Here is a 13,438-nt window from a genome sequence, read left to right on the forward strand (position 1 = left end):
TCACTGCCGGTCTAATTTATAGTTGGCTCCAATAACTCACATGCAGGCACGAGCTGCCACAATTAAAACGCGCCCGGCTAGCGCGTGGCCGCCCGCCGTAACATCGCCCCCGAATATATTACTGCGACAAAGGGCGCTGGTCGAAATGGCAGGCACGGCGGCCGGGCCCGTGCGCAGCAACAAACCAACCATGGTAAAATATGGCACCGGCCCATAATGCCAGAAACTATTGCGCGTGTAAGTGTTCGCATTCATTGCGATTGACTGCGCTGGTCGTGCTGTGTGAGGCGCGTGGGAACCCGGGGGAGGCTGCAGTCACATCTGTCCCATTCTCGGCGATCGAGTGCCGTGTTTGCCCATCCTCGGGGTGATATGGGAGGCCAAACAATGCGTATTTGTAATATGGGAGAGCGCGCGGGGCCCATTTATTCTGCGGGACACTGGGTATGACAGGGTGAAATGGTGTTATCAGCTGCCGCCGGACGGGTGGCCGAGCTGGGCCGATGGCGAGGGTGACGCCGGAATCACATGCTTATTACGGATACTCGTGCTTGTGTCCATTGCCCACCTACTCGTAACCAGGCCCAATATTGTTCACTTGAAAACAATGACACGGTGGATATCTCTTGCTGGCCAATCATTCTATGTGTAGGAGCCTATGACGGAACTATGACTGCCGGCTGCTTGACAACGACACACCTCCACCTGGCTTTAGTTCTATCAGGTCACACACACCTGGCATTAAATAGCACGGGTCCGGGTCGCCTGACGGGTCACCGTTGAATGGCAGCTATACGTGTCCAATGACCAGGTCGCTGCCGCTGACGGGTCGTGGTCTCACGCGTCTCGGTCCGTTCACCAGCGGTACCCGGTGTGGGACCTCCACCCCCACCCCCCCCCCATCCCTCCCCGGTATCGCTAACAAGTCCCCGGCCGTCGCCGCCGCTCGCTGAGAAAACAGCGACACAATCGGCCTAATAACATTTTATTAGCGGTAATGAGCCGGCTAATGTCGGCCGAGTCGCCTCTCTAGAAAGCCGACAATCGGCTCGACTCCCGCGTCGCCGGCCGCCGCCGCCGCCGACCCCGCCCCTAATGAATCGGCGGGTCCCGGCGGCAGCGGCCGGCCGGCCGGCGTTGACCTGACTAGGTCACGGGTCAACAAGGCGACCGTGGGAGCGGCCCCGGCGGCGCGGGTGATCACCGTCATCGCCGCCGCGGCGCCCCGCTGTTACCCGTCTCATGTATCAATTTATCCAGTCGAGTATTAATTTGATTTGGCGTGGCATTGTGCGCGGCGGCGACGGTAGCGGCGGCGGCGGCGGCGCTCTCATTGTGGCCGATGAGTTGGATTTCCGCCCAGTGGCCGGCCCCGCGGGGGGCGCCCGCGGGGAGATGACAGTTTATGACCCGGACGGACCCGGCGCGCCGCCGGCGGCGAGATGGCGCTCGTTTGTCGCGCACCGCGGCCGTTCTGGCGCACGGCGACAATTGTGGCGCGGCAGGGACTGTGGCGGCGCGCGGCGACGGAAGTGCCACGATCGACTGTCCTATTTGCATGCGGCGGAGATTCAGAGGGAGAGGCGCGCTGCGGGACCGACGGGGAAGCGGCGGGGACGGGTGCTGGGGACGGGAATCCAGGGGAGTGCAGGGAGGCCGCCGGTGAAATGAAGCTGAAACACGAGCAGGGTGGAGCTGTTGAACACAATTATACAAACTGATGAATTAAACCGTTCGCTCGCGTTGGTGGATTTCCTATAGGGAGATATTGAAAAGGCTGATTAAAGGTAGTGTGCCACCTTCCAATGACTTCCCATTTTATTTTTCCTAGGATAAGAAGCTTCTGTTTTTACCTAATATCGCAAAAAAAATCAAAAATGGGCCTAAAATAGTGCTTTTTTCGCCTAAAAGCTTATCGGTTTTTCGATATGTATAACAACTGTAGTGGGCTGACCTGCAAACAGGCGTCGGCAACAATCACGAATGCGGCGCACATGTGACAATAAGCAAAGGTCATTATAGAGTTACGACGTACGGGAATGAGTTATCAGCTGTCTAATCGTAGACAACACAATGTCGAATTTAAAGGTAGTGTGCCACCTTTGAAAGATTTCCCACTTTATTTTTCCTAGGATAAGAAGCTTCTGTTTTTACCTAATATCGCAAAGAAAATCAAAAATGGGCCTGGAATAGTGCCTTTTTCGCCTAAAAGTTTATCGGTTTTTCGATATGTATAACAACTGTAGTGGGCTGACCTGCAAACAGGCGTCGGCAACAATCGCGAATGCGGCGCACATGTGACAATAAGCAAAGGTCATTATAGAGCACAGGGGAGCACTGCCGCTTCAACCCTATTGGCCGTAGTGTCTAACGGTGGCGGCCATATTGCGCAGACCAGGAACCGGCTGCCGCCTGTGTTGAGGAATAGGGAATTCGGGACCTCGATTTACGTTTGCGGCCGCCGCATCCGTTACGTTCAAGTTACGTAGATACGGAACCCGGCATCTTACGCAGCATTGAGTGGGGAACACGATCGTATCTTCAGAATTCCTCAAATTCACTCGCCGGACCTACATTTGCCCCGGCCGAGGGGGTTGAATGAACCCACCTCGCTAATGCGCCGCTAATTTAACTAGAATTAAGCGGTAAAGTGGTCGTTTGCGACAAAGTATAATGCAGAGTGACTGGTAGGAACCCACTGTTAAGGTCCCGGATCAACCGGTGACCTCTGAGGTCAGGTCAAGTGATCTAAGGCACGGGTTCGGTTTTTGGTAAATAACTTCGCCAAAAATGGCCGTAGAGCCGCGATTTTGGCATCATCGTGTTCAGCTAGCTCAGGCGCATCGAGTGATATACTTTTTGTTCGGGTCAGGTCAACTTAGGGTGTTGATCTCAGGTCAAGGTCAGGTCAGCACCCCTAGGTCACGAAGTTCGTCGAAAGAGGTCATGTCGCATATCATTCGATTCGGCAGGTCTTCCTGAGTCCATTGGTGGCTTTCCCGACTCGCTAGCTCAATTTGATCGGGAGTTATTGAAGAAAAACTGTGACCCTTGTGACGTCACAAATGACGTCACGCAAGGGCAACAATGCAAATATGAAGCATAGAACCTTGCAAGGAGTGCATGAAATCATGATTCTATATGCTTGAGATAGTTTCAGATCATTCTCGGCGCCAAAATAGCAATTTTCATATTTCCCCATTGACTTATAAGGGTTTAACGTATTAGTTCCTTGTATCTGAGAATTTTTTAGGATTTCATCTTATTCTCCGCTCAATTCTGCGTAAGATGCCGGGTTCCGTGTCCACATAGCTTGAACGTAACGGATGCAGCGACCGCAAACGTAAATCGAGGTCCCGAATTCCCTATTCCCCAACACAGGCGGCGGCCGCTTCCTGGTCTGCGCAACATGGCGGCACCGTTGGACACCATCTGGCGGCCGATGCGCCTTCCACATTAACCCGGTTTACATAGCATTTTTGACGAGGCTCTAGCTCGTTGATTTGGCGATAATTTCGATGCAGTGGTCTTCAAATATTTAGAGGGGATCATTTTGTAAATTGTTAAGCACCATTGGCATCTTTTGCAACATCACAGACGGAGATATAAGCTTGCAACAAACCCTATGTAAACCGGTCTATTATAGAGTTCAGTGTTATAGAGTTACGACGTACGGGAATGAGTTATCAGCTGTCTAATCGTAGACAACACAATGTCGAGCCTTAAACTGTAAGCCTGTATTGGTATTGTTTCTTTTATTTGGCTGTCGAACATTATTTATGGTTTGAAATATGATTTTATGTAAAATAATTGATATGAAAAAGCCGTCTCTTAAGTTTTGACCCCATTTCACCACACGTAAGTGGCAGAAATGACAATGATCAGCTGACGCATTTTTCTTGGCCGAAGTCAGAGCGCGCGGCCCGACGCACCACCACCGCACCACAAAGTATGAGCAGAAGCCGCGCCCAAAGCCAGGGCCCCGGTAACGTGAGGTAGCCGAGTCGGGGCAGCGTGCGCTGACCCAAGCCGGGGCCGCAGCTTTGGGCGTGGTCTACCGCATCCCCGCGGGCAGCCCCGGGCTATCACATGACACCGGGAGGACGCGCGGCCCCGGCTTGGGTCAGCGCACGCTGCCCCGACTCGGCTACCTCACGTTACCGGGGCCCTGGCTTTGGGCGCGGTCTACCGCACCACCCAACAGGCGTGTTCGAAACCGCAGGAGATGATGATGAACGGGTTTATCGAAACTTGATTGGATGAGCATATCGGTAATAGCGATTTCAGTGTGTGCATTTATTGTTCATAGTGGTGTGAAATGTGGTTGGGGTACGACCGACAACCCGTCGGGGCGAATTTCGCACTGGGGTACTCAAAATTTGAAGAATTTAACACGCGCAGTGGAAGGGAGGGGGCGGATTTCGCCCACCCCTCCTGTTTTTCGCCAATAACTCGCGCCGCAAGCATAATGTCAATGTGAAATTTCGGCTACCTGTCCAGAATTGAATTGCGGATCTTCTCGTGCAAAAAGTAAGAAAATCGGTTCACAACTTTTCTAGTAATAGCGGTGTAAAGTCAAACATCCTGCCGCCGCGGCGGCGCGGCGGCCGGCGCTAGCCGTTACGCGCCGCCTGAATTGTAGACTGTGCCGGGGCGGGACGGTTCCGTCTTTACATCGCGCTCCTTACCGCTGATTATATTAGATTCGCGTCAAATTCGGTGAGAAGACTGAGAAATGTACAGGCAATCATATGGTCAAAGAATTTTGAAAATCGGCCGGTAACAACTTGAGTTATGAGTGTGTAAACACAAAATTGTGATTGCCGCGTTTCCCGCGTCGGCCGATGCCGCTTCAGCCGGCGACATCTTACCCTTATCAGGCTTCTAACTGCCATATTTATTGTTGGATTATCTAGAAATTCACCATACATACTCACAAATGTTTGCTGTTTCATATAGTGAAAGATTAAAAAAATCGGCCGGTAACTTTTTGAGTTATCGGCGTGTAAACGCAAAAAAGTCGCTAATATGGCAGATTTGACCACATTTGACCTCATTTGACCTTGAAGATATTGACCTAGGGTCATGAAATTCACACACAACAGAGTTCCCCATAGCCCCCACCTACCCTCCAAATTTCGTCTTTCTAGCTCCAGTGGGAGCTGAGATCTTAGGGGGGGCGACATCCGCCCCCCCCCCCTTCCACTGGGCGTAGTGCTCGCAACCCTTCCACTGCGCGTGTTAACCCGGCAGGCGGTGGGCCTACCAGCCACCTTCCGCGCGGTGGGGGGGGGGGCACTTTTTTGCCCCCCCCCCGTATCTCCGAAACTACTGGACGGATCCGGAAAATTCAAACGGCGTTCGATAGCCCTGTCAAATTTGTTGAGGGAAACCAAATTTCATTGACCTCGGGGTCACCGATGACGTCACAGGTCAGGTCAAAGATAAAATGTTTCACCGTTCACGGGGCTTCTAGAGAAAGCGCTATAACACCGAGTAAAACGCATTTTGTCGAAAATCAGCGATAAGGCGTCAGTTGTCTAGTACATATGTTGCTATTAGAGGTCACTGCTCATACCAGGTCAGGTCACAGGTCAGGTCACCAAAGGTCACCAAGGGTCACCACATGAGCCCAACTTTACTAAGGTTATGCGATGCATGTTTTATGGCCAGTTTTTCATTTCCAACTCAATGGTGTTGGTTATAAGACCATCAGGTACGATTTAGGTCACTTTCTGGTGGAGGTCAGGTCAAGGTCAGGTCAAAAAAGGTCAAATTTCAAAGTTGATATTTTTGCATACAATGGGTATCGATTCGATGCAGCTCGTCACGGGGAGTCTAATGGTGGTCTTTGTTTTGCGCTACGAGGTCTAGAATTGCTAAAAATTGAGTTTGAAAATTTGACGTCATCAATTTTGAACAGTTTTTCGCTATAACTTGGCCAAAAAAAGAGGTATCGATCTCAAATTTGGTATGTAGATAGAAGGCGGTAGGGGCTATCACATATATTCCGGTATTTTCGAAATTCAAAAAACATTTTGGATTTTTAGGCTATTATATTCAAAAAATCTATTTTTTGATTTTTGGGGGTCAAAATCCAGAAAATTCGAAAAACCGAAATAGCAGTTTTGTAGCCCTCTTGATTCCACACCTTTTATGTCTGAAACATTTTTCTGTATCTCTAAAGCTGTAGGCCTGACAGCTCTTCCCGCGGAACCTTTTTTTTGGTCGAAAATGGCAAAAATGACGTCACTCTGACGTCATTAGCGGCCAACCTATCATAGCGTTTGGAAAAATTTTTGGTCACCATGTGAGCTAGCTGCTCCCGGGAGGGTACTGAAAGTTTGGTGACGATCGGCGCAGCGGTTCTTGAGATATATCGAAAAAACTAAAGGGGGGGCAAAAAAATGCCCCCCACCCCCCACCGCCTGGAAGGTTAAGACGTTTCCATGAGTTTTGAAGGTATGGATAAGTTCTAAAAATCCGGTTCTCCTTATCTGGGCCATTAACTCCATACGGTCCAGGAAAGCTGGCACACTACCTTTAAAAGGCTCTAACCAATAACGATACATATGTTTGCGTTTGCTGTTTGGTGCATCTGAAGTTTGAATTGCTACACCTTTTTAAAATCGTTGATGAATGTTAAGTAGGTAAGTCAAAGTTCATATGTTTTAAACTAAGATTGAAGCTAAATATTGAAAATATTTTGACGGTCATATTCTTACGATCATATTTGCAATCGCTTGCCTTTTTGCGTCACAATCTGACTCGCTTTATACCGTCCAGCTCCCCTCCATCGCAGCTGTACCGCCAATTACAGCCGGTGATTGCCCCAAGGCGCGGACCACCGACGCAGCCTGTCAACCTCACACCCGATCAATTGAATGCCTACTTTACATCCATTGGCACAGAAACCAGGGACAAGGTCATGAGTGACTACACACAATCAGGGAGACAACCACTAAACACACGTCTCCCTCGAGTCAACACCGGCAAATTAAACCTTATGCCTGTGACACTCGACCAGCTGCGACGAGTGCTTTTCTCTCTTCCAAACAAATCAGCAGCCACTGACGATGACATACCGATAGCTATATTGAAGCAAACATTTAGTACTATAGGTAGAACACTTCTCAGAATTATAAATAAAAGCATAGTCTCAGAAACCGTGCCCGAATCCTGGAAAAGGGCAGTAGTATTACCTCTCCATAAACGAGACGACCCCGCTGTCGTTTCGAACTTCAGACCCATCACACTCACGCCGACCATATGTAAGCTTGTCGAGAAGCTTGTTCACGAGCAACTTGTCTCATACTTAAACGCTGAAGGCCTCATAAACTCTGACCAGCATGGATTTTTAGCTAAACACTCAACCTGTACGGCGCTTTTAACAGTAACAGATGCGATTTTACGAGGCATGGATCAATCAGAGGTGACGATTTTAACATTGCTAGACCTGAGCCGCTGTTTCGATGTGATTGACCATGCCAACCTTTTGACAAAGCTACAACAACATCAGGTATCACCCGGCTGGTTCAAAAGCTACCTGGGAGGTCACACGCAGCGCGTAAGGGTTGGCGATACACTGTCGGCGCCTCTGAACATTTCCATCGGCACTTTCCAGGGGACGTGCCTTGGAGCGCTACTGTTCAACATCGCGTCCAACGACATTGCATGTCATGTCCCAACCGAGCTCAATGGTTTCCGTATAACATTTGTTAGATATGCTGACGACACTCAGATCGCAATCACAGGTCCCCGTGCTAGGATTTTAGATATGAAAACCTCTCTAGAAAGTGTCTTAAATGTTTTACAAACATGGTTTATGCAAAATGGAATGCTTGTAAACGCGAGTAAAACTGAGATTCTTTTATGCGGGGATAGGCGCCAACTCAAAGCAATTAGCGTGATTCCCACAATTCGTTTCATGAACCAGGAGCTTCAATTTTCATCCAGCGTTAAGAACCTCGGCGTAATCATGGATCAGACTCTGTCCTGGGAGCTGCATGTGACTCATGTTACCAGCCGATGTATAGGTATACTCATTGCTCTTTCACATGCTAAACATATCTTACCACCTGATGTCTTACCTCGCCTGATCGACGCGCTCGTGTTTTCACATATCCGCTATTGTGTACAAGTTTATGGCAGTGCTAACCTGACTGTGATTGCGAAAGTACAAAAAGTGTTTAATCTCGCCGCTAGAGTGCTGTCAGGCCGCCGCAAATACGATCACATATCTGATGTACTTCGCGATTTGGAATGGCTAGATGCTCAACAGTTTGTGAAATTCTCTGACATATGTTTGCTTCATAAGATTTTGACGAGCGGTGAACCATGTGCAATTCGATCTAGTCTTTCATACAATCATGAGACCATCCATCGTACAACTCGACAGTCAGATCACTTGAACCCAGGACGTGCTCACAACAACCATGGAAAGAGACTTTTTACATATCGTGCCGCTAGCCTTTACAACCAATTCGTTATCAGTGAAAACATCCATGTCACTTCAATACGCATGCTTAAACGCCAGGTTCGTGCCGCGATTAACCGTGTGTGATTATCATGTATGACGACGGTCTATGAATAGCCCTGTACTGTGGAATGACCGGATTATGTGAAATAAATAAATAAATAAAACAGCTAACAGCTCAGGCTCAGCTAATAAGCAGCTGCCACGGTAGCTGATGTGACTCACCACACTGCTGACCCATCTCCCATCTCCAATCTGCCGTGTGTGATCCTCAGTGGACCTCACCGCCGCCGCCGCGGGACATTGACGGGCCAACACGAATCGGGCCGTAATCCGGCGATAGGGCCCGCAGCCGCAGCGGCGTCCAGGGGGGGGGGGGCGGCTGACCGACGCCTCGGGCGATAGCGGCGTATCGGCCCATCGGCGATACTCCGCCTCAGAGACCACCGTAATTGAGTGCGGATCAACGGATAGTGTCCGGAGAAAATAGAGTTCACACAAATGGCCCGGCGCGGGGGCGATCTCCCTCCCGCTCTATCTGAGAAGTTGGGATGGCCTGTGACCGAGTCGGGGAGATGAGATCACGGGGAGATTGGTGGACGGCTGACTTCAGCCGCCGCTCGGCTAGGAAAACCGCGTGCTCTTATGGGGCTTGTGTTGGTCCGAGGACAGACAGGTCAGGGTCAGCCGGAGGTCAGGTCAAGGTCAGAGGTGAGTGACCCGCAGAGCGGCAGGAGTGTGGTCTACCCCGGTACCGCGTCCAGTGCTGGCTCCAACCGGGTGCGCTGCGATGTGTGCACTGTGCTGGATGGGGTGGTGGCGAGTGTTCTTTTTTATTTTTGGGCTGTAGATTCTTTGTGTTTTTTAGTGCCTTCAGTGACTGAAGTACCTACCCGTGGTGCTATTTCTGCTCGTCTTGGACTGGATTATGAAAACAAACCGAATTGGTGAGTGTTGAATGCAGGGAAATATTCTATGTGGGTACACCAGTACGGGTCTCGGGTGGTAGACAGGTTGCATGGTTATTTTTTCAGCAAGCCAATTTTTTGACCGAATTTGTTGGCTGGCTAATGGCTATACCTATCTAGTATTCCCTGCATGGCATAACATGGATCTATGCATGATGCCGACATTCAAAATAATGTCTTTAAAGGCTACAATTCTCCCCGAAGACCTTCCACCCAACTCTAGCCCCCGACCGGACACCGCCGAGCTCCGCGGCGCTATTGACCGGTGGCAGACAGAGCCGTGCGTTCGCCAGCGCCATCGATAATGGATAGACGGTCGGGCTGATCCACCGCTGCGGTGTGGTGTCATGTCCCCGCCGGCGGCAATGGCGGCGTGTTCCGTGCACGGTGCCATCACGGCCCCCGCGAGCGCGCCGCAGATCGTCGCGTGCACGCCACAAATGTCACCGGTGGCGGCAATAGAGCCATCGCGCCGCGTTTGTCCCTGGGGTGCGCCGCCGCTCGCCGCGCGTCCCTGGGGTGCGGCGCTGCTCGCCGCGCGACCGTTCGGCGGCGCCGCAGTTGATCTAGCATGCATGGCCGGCGGCCGGCGGCCATGCCACAGTCGGGTCCAATCAGGGTCGCACAATTAGCAACTGAATTATGCAGGTGGTAATTTGTGGCACCGCGTAATCATGTAGTGTGTTACCGGCGCGACTGAATAAAAGATGGCGGCGCGCCGTCGTCGCCGCCGCAGCCGTTACCGAAACGGTCGTCATCGCCACTGCCGCCGCCACCGTCACCACCGCCGATACCGCCGGCACCACCGTCACCGCCGCCGATACCGCCGGCACCACCGTCACCGCCGCAGTCGGAACGGCCGCCGGCGCTGCGGCCTCCGCGGCGACTAAAACAAACATTAGACAAATTGACACGCAATTGGCGTGTTGTGCCGGGCATCCGGCGCGGACGGGTTAGGTGGCGGCGCCTGATGGCGGGGGCGGGGGCGGCAGGTGGCCGCCCGACGGAAGCCGCCCGTGATTACTTGGCAAACAAGCCAAACATGTCATCGGGCGCGGCCGTCTATTACTCTGCCGGGAGGTCGGGTCGGCGCCGACCGGCTCATTTGTCGACAGCCGGTGGTTAGCGACGCCGGGATCCGGCGGCCGCCCGCGCCGGCTGCGCTAACTAGGTGCCGCCGCCGCCCCCGCCGCCGCCCGGGGCCTTCCCGCGAAGGGGCTGACGCGGACGGGCCGTCCATGCCGGCGCCGGTTCGGAGAACGGTGCAGCTCGTGTCTCCGGACGGGGTGTGGGATGCCGACGGGCTCTGGAAAGTTGGTCCTGAGTGAAGGCTCAAAGCCGCCGCTGCGACGGCTGCCGACGGCCTGTCGGGCCGAGTTTTCTCACTATCCGGCGTCAGCAGGCGCGCAGCAGAGTTGACAGTTGTGTTGACAGTTGGCAGTTGCAGTTTCGGACTCGACGCCCTGACGAGGGTTTGTTGGCCGGCAGAGAAGCGACGCGAGTCTTTCACAGTTCTGCTTCTGTCTGATTCGTCAGATGTCAAGCTCAAGGCGCTGCTGAAATAATGCGACGGTTGCTGGTGCAACTAACGTCCATAGACATCTTCTCTTACTTTGTTTCGCTATTTATTTAAATATATCAAGCGTTTGAAGCGCACCCAGCCGATGACACCGTCCTGATTTTACCTCATTCTGCTTTCTCATTTATCCAACCCGCTCCGTTCTGCCGTCCCGCCATCCAACCCCGTCATCCTGCGGCTATCCGCGGCTCCGAGCCGCACCCAGTCACGTAACGTGACGCGCTGCGGCGTGACGTGACGCCCGTGTGACGCGCCGCGGCGAAAGCCGAGTAATCGCTCACAAAACGGCCCGGCCGCAGCGATGCCGCTATCGCCGGCGCGTTATTTACGTTAATTGACGAGCAAAAACGGCTGTACCGCGCCGGCCGGACACTGGCCGCCGGTCGGCGACAGCATGGCCGGTGTGGGCAGACGATTTAGAGGGGGTGGCTCGCCATGGGGGGGTGCACGATTTAGAAGGGGTGGCGCGCCATGGCGGGTGTCATGGCCGGCGGCGGAAGGGGTGGAACAATATGGCGGCATGTACTGCAATGCATGTCATATTTGCACATAAGCAATGAGTACTCATATAAAAGCGGTAATATAACCAATAAGATGATTCGCTATTAACCCGCGCCCTGGTGGGGTCTGTTTATAACGCGACCTGGTGGGGGGGGGGGCTATTTTTTGCCCCCCCCCCCTCGTATCTCCGAAACTACTGGACGGATCCGCAAAATTCAAACGGCGTTCGAAAGTCCTGTCAAATTTGTCGAAGGAAACCAAATTTCATTGACCTCGGGGTCACCGCTGACGTCACAGGTCAGGTCAAAGATGAAATGTTTCACCGTTCACGGGTCTTCTAGGGAATGCGCTATAACACCGAGGAAAACGCATTTTGTCGAGAATCAGCGATAGGGCGTCAGTTGCCTAGTAGATATGTTGCTATTAGAGGTCACTGACAATACCAGGTCACGTCACAGGTCAGGTCACCAAGGGTCACAGGTCACGTCACATGAGCCCAACTTTACTAAGGTTGTGTGATGCATGTTTTATGGCCAATTTTTCATTTCCAACTCAGTGGTGTTGGTTATAAGACTATCAGGTACGGCTTAGGTCACTTTCTGGTGAAATTCAGGTCAAGGTCAGGTCAAGGTCAGCCCAAAAAGGTCAAATTTTAAAGTTGATAGTTTTGCATAAAATGGGTATTGATTCGATGCAGCTCGTCACGGGGAGTCTAATGGTGGTCTTTGTTTTGCACTACGGGGTCTAGAATTGCTAACAATTGAGTTTGAAAATTTGACGTCATCAATTTTGAACAGTTTTTTCGCTATAACTTCGCCAAAAAAAGAGGTGTCAATCTCAAATTTGGTATGTGGATGGAAGGCGGTAATGACTATCACATATATTCCGTTTTTTGCGAAATTCAAAAAACTTTTTGGATTTTTCGATCATTATATCCAAAAAATTTATTTTTTGATTTTTGGGGGTCAAAATCCAAAAATTTCAAAAATCCGAGATAGCAGTTTTGTAGCCCTGTCAATTCTACAGCTTTTATGTTCTTATCATTTTTCTGTATTTGCAAAGCTATAGGCCTGACAGCTCTTCCCGCGAAACCCTTTTTTGGGTCGAAAACGGCAGAACATGACGTCACTCTGACGTCATTTCCGGCCAACCTATCATAGCCTTTGGAAATTTTTTTGGTCACCATGTGTAAAATTGATGTCCGGGAGGGTACTGAAAGTTTGGTGACGATCGGCGCAGCGGTTCTGGAGATATATCGAAAAGTCTGGAGGGGGGGGGGGGCAAAAAATAGCCCCCCCCCACCAGGTCGCGGGTTAACAGCCTTTCAGTGTGAGGTTATGCTAATGCTTTTGAAGATGCATAATTCATTTTTTTTTAGGACTGCAGGACTGCGGCATATACCTAATGGATTTATAAATTGGTCCCCCAAAATGGTCGTTCATTATCGATCTTTCACTTTTGTTTCACTTAGGTCCATAATTAGGTAATTATTAATAGGTACATAATTTCATGACTGCATGTAGCATGCACATATGACATTCATATCAATGTCTGATAACTTTCAACTGAATATGCGGACAAATCACAATGTCAATATAAAATATCGGGCTCAGGAAGATAGATTTTCATGTCATTTGTGTATCTAATGCATTACTACCTATTGTACATACAGCATTAGTTTGGTAGGCATGACCTTTTCGTGGCTTGAGATGCCTGGCTGCCCTTTTGGGTGAAACGCGACGTCTATCCATAGAGTGTGTTTCTATCCGATTTGTCGGTTTAACAATTCAGAAGCTCACACCAATCCAGCTCTCCAGAAAAGCCACACGTTTTTTTACGCCCATCTAATTGGCCAAATCTTTGTTCTGCGGTCCTTGTTAGCCATAACGAGGCTCGTTTGAAGACACAAGGCAC

The sequence above is a fragment of the Amphibalanus amphitrite genome, unplaced genomic scaffold, assembly GCF_019059575.1.
Source record: "Amphibalanus amphitrite isolate SeventyFive unplaced genomic scaffold, NRLGWU_Aamphi_draft 000510F_arrow, whole genome shotgun sequence".
In the NCBI taxonomy this organism is placed as follows: domain Eukaryota; kingdom Metazoa; phylum Arthropoda; class Thecostraca; order Balanomorpha; family Balanidae; genus Amphibalanus; species Amphibalanus amphitrite.